This window comes from Bubalus kerabau, chromosome 3 (assembly GCF_029407905.1).
Source record: "Bubalus kerabau isolate K-KA32 ecotype Philippines breed swamp buffalo chromosome 3, PCC_UOA_SB_1v2, whole genome shotgun sequence".
Classification (NCBI taxonomy): Eukaryota; Metazoa; Chordata; class Mammalia; order Artiodactyla; family Bovidae; genus Bubalus; species Bubalus kerabau.
In genome coordinates, this window is record NC_073626.1 from 71,592,698 (window position 1) to 71,601,148 (window position 8,451).

The 8,451-nt window shown below is 38.9% G+C and overlaps 1 non-coding gene across 1 annotated transcript; it reads left to right on the forward strand.

The window, feature by feature from the left end:
• Positions 1–7,700: 7,700 nt before the first annotated feature.
• On the forward strand, positions 7,701–7,804 carry LOC129648173 (U6 spliceosomal RNA). Its single transcript, XR_008712754.1, has one exon. It is a non-coding gene; the product is annotated as a U6 spliceosomal RNA (small nuclear RNA).
• Positions 7,805–8,451: the final 647 nt, after the last annotated feature.

The window sequence follows — 8,451 nt, forward strand, 5'->3', positions numbered from 1 at the left end:
CAAATCCTTAAGTGTGATTATTCTTTTGGTTAAAATTTTTTCTTGATGAAAAATTCCCCTTATGAAAGTATGAACCAAAATTATTGGTTAAAAGTTAAGAAAAGCTTAGGAAATGGACATGATGTTTCTATGTTGAGATATATATATATATATATATATATATCTCAAATAGGTAAATAGGTATAAATCATATATATATATGATTTATATATATTAATATATAAATATATTGTCCAGTTTCAAGTATTGTGAATATCTTGCCAAATTGCTATTCTCATTTGAAGCTAAAGAGTAAAACCTACTTATGTCCAAAGAGGGCTGGCAGACCCAGGTAATAAAGTCTTATCTTACTCTGTCTCTATCTTGTTAATTTAGTGGGCTCTCCCATCCCATTTTGTCAGTTTGGTTGAATTTTTTTAATAGGAGAAAATCAAACAAAAGTTTAATAACGTGTACATCAGAGAGACATATGTGTATATATATATATATATATATATATATATATGATTTATACCTATTTACTTCTAAATTCTGGACAGTTAGAAATATCAAAACACTTTTCAATAAGAAAATGAAAATGACAAAAAAATTTTAAAGAACCTATACTCGATACCTTGAAGAAATGCAATGCAAAATGTGTTTTGAGCTTCTGATAAGGCAAAATCATTTTTTCCTCTTTTTATTTCCTAACAAAAGGATGTATAAACATCTGATGGTAAAGTTTTTTTTGTTTTTTTTTTTTTTACATTCAATTCCAGGACAAATTTACCGTAGGAATCCTCATATTTGAATCTTTACATATTCTATAATATCTAAAATATTTGGAGAAAGAAGCAGGAACATTTAGCTGATTCATTCAATAATGCTAACCATCACTTAAAACCAAGACACAAGCTTAAAATAAATTATTGCAAGAATTTCCTAACCACTTCATCCAAGTTTAAATTTCTTCAAGTGTCACACAAAGCCCTTCAGTACCTATGTTTCCATTCCTAGCCTCTGTTCCATCCCTTCCAACCCACACCAAGTGCTACCTAACTTCAGGTTGTACCCTATCCTGCTCTTACTTCTCTTCAGTCCTCCTTCCCAGAACTGCCTTACTGTGGTCCACCCAGCTTCATGTGGCTTAATTCCTGCTTATCCTTCCAGGTCCTTTTGAGACACAGCCTCCCCAGGAAGCCTTCTGACCCATCAAGTCCAGTATAGATGCTCCTGCCATGTGCCCTGTCATCATCCAAGCTGCCCTTGTCATGTCCCTTAATAGTTGGATAGGAATTGCATGAGTGGGCATCTGTCTCCTGGCTAGAGTGAGAGATGCTTATCAGCAGGATCTGTGACAGCCCCATTCATCATCATGTTCTCAGCACCTAAGGCATAGTCACACTCGATATTTTTTGAATTGTTGTCAGAGGTAAGAAAAGATAAGCCTAGCTTGTTTTTCCTTTTTCTTTTGGAGAGATGGATGGGAGAATGTAAAAAGACAAAGATGTTATTCATTTGCCTGATTATTATTTCCTGTTATGGAAATTAACCACTTAGAATCAGATTCTAACTGTGAAGTATACATAAAATACTCTCACCTAACCTATGAAACTTAAGAGAGAACCCTTCAGATCATCGGGCTTTCCTGGTAGCTCAGCTGGTAAGGAATCTGCCTGCAATGCAGGAGACCCTGGTTTGATTCCTGGGTTGGGAAGATGCCCTGGAGAAGGGATACTTACCCACTCCAGTATTCTTGGGCTTCTCTGGTGGTTCAGACAGTAAAGAATCTGCCTGCAATGTGGAGACTTGGGCTGTATCCCTGGATGGGAAGATCCCTTGGAGGAGGGCATGGCAACCCACTCCAAGACTCTTGCCTGGAGATTTCCATAGACAGAGGAGTCTGGTGGGCTATTGTCCATGGAGTTGCAAAGAGTTGAACATGACAGAGCGACTAAGCACAGCACAGCTTCAGATCATCTAGACTGCACCCAAATTGAAACTTTAAACTTAAAAATCTGTGATGGCTCTAGTAGTCAAAATAATATTGAGGAAATAAAAGTCAAAATCCAGGATCATTTTCCCAGCATTTTAAAGTAGGTATCAGTCAGTTCAGTCGCTCAGTCATGGCTGACTCCTTGCGACCCCATGGACTGTAGCAATGCCAGGCTTCCCTGTCCATCACCAACTCCTCGAGCTTACTCAAACTCATGTCCATTGAGTTGGTGATGCCAGCCAACTATCTCATCTTCTCTCATCCCCTTCTCCTGCTTTCAGTTTTTCCCAGAATCAGGGTCCCTTCCAATAAGTCAGTTCTTCACATCAGGTGGCCAAAGTTTTGGAGTTTCAGCTTCAGCATCAGTCCTTCCAATGAAAACTCAGGACTGATCTCCTTTAGGATGGACTGGTTGGATCTCCTTGCAGTCCAAGGGACTCTCAAGAGTCTTCTCCAACACCACAGTTCAAAAGCATCAATTCTTCAGCGTTCAGCTTTCTTTATAGTCCAACTCTCACATCCATACATGACCACTGGAAAAACATAGCTTTGACTAGATGGACCTTTGCTGGCAATGCTTTGTTTTCCAATGGCCCTTTGGCCAGGCAGGCTCCTCAGTCCATGGAATTTTCCAGGCAAGAGTACTGGAGTAGGATGCCATTACCTTTTCCAGAGCATGATCCTGACTTGGGGATCAAACCCAGGTCTCTCACATTGCAGGTAGATACTTCACCCTCTGAAACCCAGGTCTCTCACATTGCAGGTAGATACTTCACCCTCTGAGCCACTGCTCCTGCTAAGTCGCTTCAGTCGTGTCCGACTCTGTGCGGCCCCATAGACGGCAGCCCACCAGGCTCCCCCGTCCCTGGGATTCTCCAGGCAGGAACACAGGAGTGGGTTGCCACTTCCTTCTCCACTCTGAGCCACTAGGGAAGCCCAAAGCAGATATAATCAGGTGTAAATCATCATTAGGTGTAAATGGAGAAGTTGGTCTCTCACCTCTCAATGACTAAGTCCAAACTGCCAAAACCAGGATTTATGTACATCTTAACAACACTGCACAAATCATCGGTATTTTATTGTGGCTGGGGCTCAATAATCTGATTGTGAACAGATCTAATTTAAAACTGACATTTCATTCATAAATGTAAATCTTAAAAAAAAAAGCCAAATGCAAAAATTTAGATTATTTGAATTCAAAATGAAGGAAGGAAAAAATACTACTTCTTGTTCCCCGATATTTATTTTTATTCATGACCATTCCTTCCTAGAAATTGCCATCTGAAGCTTTTGACATTCCTGTGGTAGGTACAGTATTTCAAGTGTGTCCATGAAATAAGTTAGCTGAAACAAAATAAAATATCTCCTCCTAGTACACCCTGATATTGTGTGTGTCAATGCAAATGCCAAAGCATGACAGACTGTTTTCCATTTATAATAAGCAGAATCTTGAGCTGCATCAAAGAACCAAAAGATTTGCATTCCCTAAATGAAATAGTGTCCTGCTCAAAGCAACAGTAATTCATTTTCTCCACTCTCTTCTCATGAGATGAGATTTGAATGTTATCAGCTGTGTATGGATTCAGCCTCAATACGGAAAAGCACAAAGCTGCTGAATTTGGCTTTTCCCCAAGAATCTCCACACTGCTATTCCTTGTGTGGGTGAGAGTTTATATAACATAATGAACCACCCAAGCATTGGGGGTGGAAGTTGGATGCATGACACTCTTCCAGATGACCAAGTCTTTGATTCTGGAGTTTGAGTGTTTGGCCGGATAGCTCTACCTTCTGTTCAATAGAAATTTCATTTGTTTAAGCCAGGACTTGGCAAATCCAATTTTTTGGATCCTCTTTTTTAATGCCATAAAATTAATACCCTATCATCCTCAAAGGACAAGGGAACAGAAAAAATTGTATAGACATGGATGTTTGTGTGCATATATTTCCAATTAGCACAATAAAAATCTGGTGAAATTAAAACATATTTTAAACATAGGTGTAGCTGGAAAAATTGATGATTTTTTTAAACTAAAACAATAAGTACATAATTGGAAGTTTTCAGTTTGAATTCTGATGGCTTCCTGCTATGGCTCTTTTCCCATTTAGAACCCACTTAAATATCAATACTTATAAAATAATAGCTCCAGTACTGGCTAATGAAACAACCTTTTCCCTTTGTCATTCAGCAACTGTTATTTTCCAAAAACTTTATTGATTCAAACAATTACAAAATGGTATTTTCTTATATTAGCATTAAAGTATCATATAATGAAATTTTTTGAAGATGAAAATTCAAAATACCAAATAAAAAGGAAGCTTGCTGCTGCTGCTGCTACTGCTAAGTCGCTTCAGTCATGTACGACTCTGTGTGACCCCATAGATGGCAGCCCACCAGGCTCCCCTGTCCCTGGGATTCTCCAGGCAAGAATACTGGAGTGGGTTGCCATTTCCTTCTCCAATGGCAAATAATCTCTTTACTCTTATTATTTTAATAAAGAAAGAAGGCTACCTTTCTTTGTAACAAATATTATGCAGACCTCCATACACACAGGCTGTTGGCAAGCAGGGCAGCTGGAAGTGCAAAGTAGGAAACGAGGTACCTGGCAGGATCAGAAAACTAAATGCCCATCTGCTCCAAAGGGTCTTTTCTAGCAGCCATTGCCATGCTTACCCTCAAAGGCCTACTTTTGATGCAAGTTAATGCAGCTCTCAAAGATGCCTCTTAAATGTGCATTTATTCATTTCTGTTCATTTTAAAGGAGTAGTAGAATTTCTCATCACATCCTGGTCTGGGTTATCAGATTAAATAAGAACATTTCCCCCACCAAAAAAAAAAAAAAAACCTCAACACATTCTTGTGAGGAAATGGGGTATGTGGGAACCTTATCTGCTGTTCCACTAAGTGTGGGGAATTAGAGGACCAGACAGGAGAAGAAACCAAACATCAGGATGGGAAAACTGAGTAAGCTTTGGATTTCATCCTCCCTCTCAGTATGAATTTCCTATGGATCTAGGAAATTTATGTGGGGACCTCCCTGAGAGGAAGTTAGAAGCCCCAGTAAAATGTGTCTGCGTGATGTTTTTGGTTACTGGATTAGAGTAACTGTATTGGTAGAAGTGTCAGGGTGAGCACTCAGTCCACAACTGATGCTCTCAAGAAGGCCATGACAGATGTGGAGACAGAGGAGACACATGAGGAAGTGGCGACAAGTGGTGACAGAAGCTGGTTGCTATGGTGCAGCTGCTGCAAGCCCTACAACACCAGAGGTGGACCCCACCTGAAGGGGAGGAGCAATGAGAAGTTCTTCCCTAGAGACTTCAGAGACAGCCTGATCTTCCTAATGCCTTCATTTTGAACTTCTAGCCTTGGGAACTGAAAGAATAAATTTCTGTTGTTTTTAAAGCATCCAGTTTGTGGTATTGTCCTCATTTAGTATACTTGAGGATTGGTTCCAGGACACCTCTTTCTTCCACAGATACCAAATGCTGAATCACTTATGTAAAATAGCATTGTACCTTGGGACCTTCCTTTATCAGCAGGAAGTTACCTGCTGTGCATCAGCAGCTACCCAGAGCTGACTGTTCTTTGTTACAGCAACCCCAGGAAACCAATGCAAAATGTCTTAGAAAAATCCATTCAAGTTTTTCTCTGGGAATACTCACTAGTAGACATAACTAGCGTTTCCAGTAAGCACTCCCAGATTGTGCTGGAAGGCCTCAGTTCTCTTCTTGATCTGGGCATCACCTTGGTATATTTCAGTCAGCCAGTAACTATTCATCCTCTAAATGAGCACTCTCCCCTAGGTACACCACAGTGTATTAAAACCAGACCAATGTTTTAACATAAAGCTACAAACCAATATTACTCATAAACATAAACACAAAAATTCTCAACACAATACTGTTAGGGGAAGCACACTGAATGAAACCGCCCGCCCTGGCCAGGCACCATAGTAACCATTTGCATGAGTTGTTTTATGACAGGAGATCCTGATAAGGAATACGGAACTAATAAGCCACCACCAACGGAAAGAGTTCGGGAAAGGCCTAAAAGAGACACCGCGTGTCCGTCCACTTCCCAGAATCCCCCTCGCCAGCATCCATCTTGGGTGGCGTGCGCCACCAGGAAAGACTCTTAATTAGAATGATTGGTCAAAGACCACCCGGAAACTAATCCTATCACCATAAAACCCGAGACTGAGAGCCACGCAGCAGAGCAGTTCTCCTGGGTTCCATTACCCTACTGCTCTCCACCCAGGTGCCCTTTCCCAATAAAATCTCTTGCTTTGTCAGCACATGTATCTCCTTGGACAATTCATTACCGAGTGTTAGACAAGAGCCCAGTTTCGGGCCCTGGAAGGGGTCTGCCTTCCTGCAACAATACTAACAAATTGAATCCAACAGTGAACAAATAGACTTTCACATACAATGGGATTTTTTCCCCAGATATACAAAGCTGATCCAATACTCAAAAATCAATCAGTATAATCCACCACATCTACAGGCAAGAAAAGAAAAATCATATGATTATATCAATTGCTTCAGGAATAACATTGGAGAAAATTTAATACATGTTTATGATAATTTTTAAAAAACTCTTAAGAAAACTAGTAACAGAAGAAATTTCCTCAACTTGATAAAGAACATCTACAAAGAACATCTAACTAACATCATATTTAATGGTGAGAAACTCCTCCCCACCCCAAGACTGGGAAGAAGATAAGAACGTCCTCTCTCACAACTCTCATCCAACATTATCCTGGAAGTCTGACCTAGTAAATAAGACAAGAAAAGGAAATAGAAGTTCTGTAGATTGGAAAAGAAGAAATAATATGTTTTTGTTTATAGAAAACCTGATTTTGAATAAATATTAAATGAATATAGCAAGTTCACCAAAACCATTGTGCAGAAGGCCTGCACCAGTGGTATCCAGGAGAAAGGCAAGGAATTAACAATAAATGAATCACATTGAATCGGGCATCTTTAGAGATCAAGACCAAATATGGGCAATCTGAACTTGTCTCTTTTCCAAAAATTAATTACAGACATCATGGATACTCAGGATCTAGTTGCAACATCTCACACTTTATTTTTCTTGCAGCTTCCTGCATTACTTTGTGGGGGTTTGAGAGAGGTAAATTATTTGAAGTAGGCAGTGATCAATAGAACAAGGGAATATTTGATGTGGAACATATATCAAACTTTATCATTTTCTGCCATTGTCATTATTGGAGAAAGAAAAATAGACATTGTAATTATAGTGTTGTAGAGCTGAGCTTTCTCCAACGATAACATACTAATATTAGAACAAAAGCAGTCCTTTTAACCTCTGACATCAAATCCCAGAGTGGATGATTTATCAGTTGGTACTCTCTTGCACTGCAAGAGTGAATGTATTGCCCATGCCTGGATAAGTGCTTTTCCTATCAGCAAAGATGGACTCATGATAGCATGTTTCAAAGAATTCTTGATAGAAATTGGACCTAAAATATGTCAGCCATTATATTGTACTTTAAAAAGTAATTAGTTTCATAATGTCACATCTTGGTCAATTATAAAAAGATGGAATACAATTGACTACTTTGACACCTACGTCTAACTAGAAACTTCAATGCAACTAATCATTTTGTATTTTCTCAATGGTAACTATAAGTACTTTCTTCATTTCTATGTTCTTGAAGGTAATTTTTGGTCATATATACCACTTGTCTAAAAATACAATTGGGTGCTCGCTTCTGCAGCACATATACTAAAATTGTAACGATACAGAGATTAGCATGGCCCCTGCGCAAGGATGACATGCAAATTCATGAAGCATTCCATATTTTTATGACTCTGAGGGGTGGGATGGGGAGCGAGGTGGGAGGAGGGTTCAGGATGGGGGATACATGTACACCCATGGATGATTCATGCCAGTGTATGGCAAAAACCACTATAATATTGTAAAATAATTAGCATCCAATTAAATAAATTTTGAAAATACAATTGGAGAAAATTTACTGATGTACCACAAAGGCCAAGTGTTAAACTGTATTTTATCAAATTATTTATAAATTTAATCATATTAAAAACAGTGAAGCACTGTTATGTGTCTCCTCAGGACTTATAAATGGATATGCAAGCAAACCACTCAGTTTTTGCTCAAATCTATGGCAGCATATTATGTAATTGCACACAATGATTTACTATTACAGTTAAAAATGGATCACAAATCATGAACAATGACCCAGGCATCACAGAATGTACATGTGCAAGTCATGACAACAATCTAAGGTTACAGGCTGGTTTTCTTGACATATGAGTCCCATTCTTCTGTGCTCTGACTCTAAACCATCATAGGTAAAAATTCAATAAGTTATCGGGATGGTACCACCTCACAGAGAACTTCATAATTAGGAAAATATATATGGTTTCTTTAAATATAAGAAATTATTAGTTGGCTTAATCACAGTTTGTAGCTCAGTGTGTTACATGCC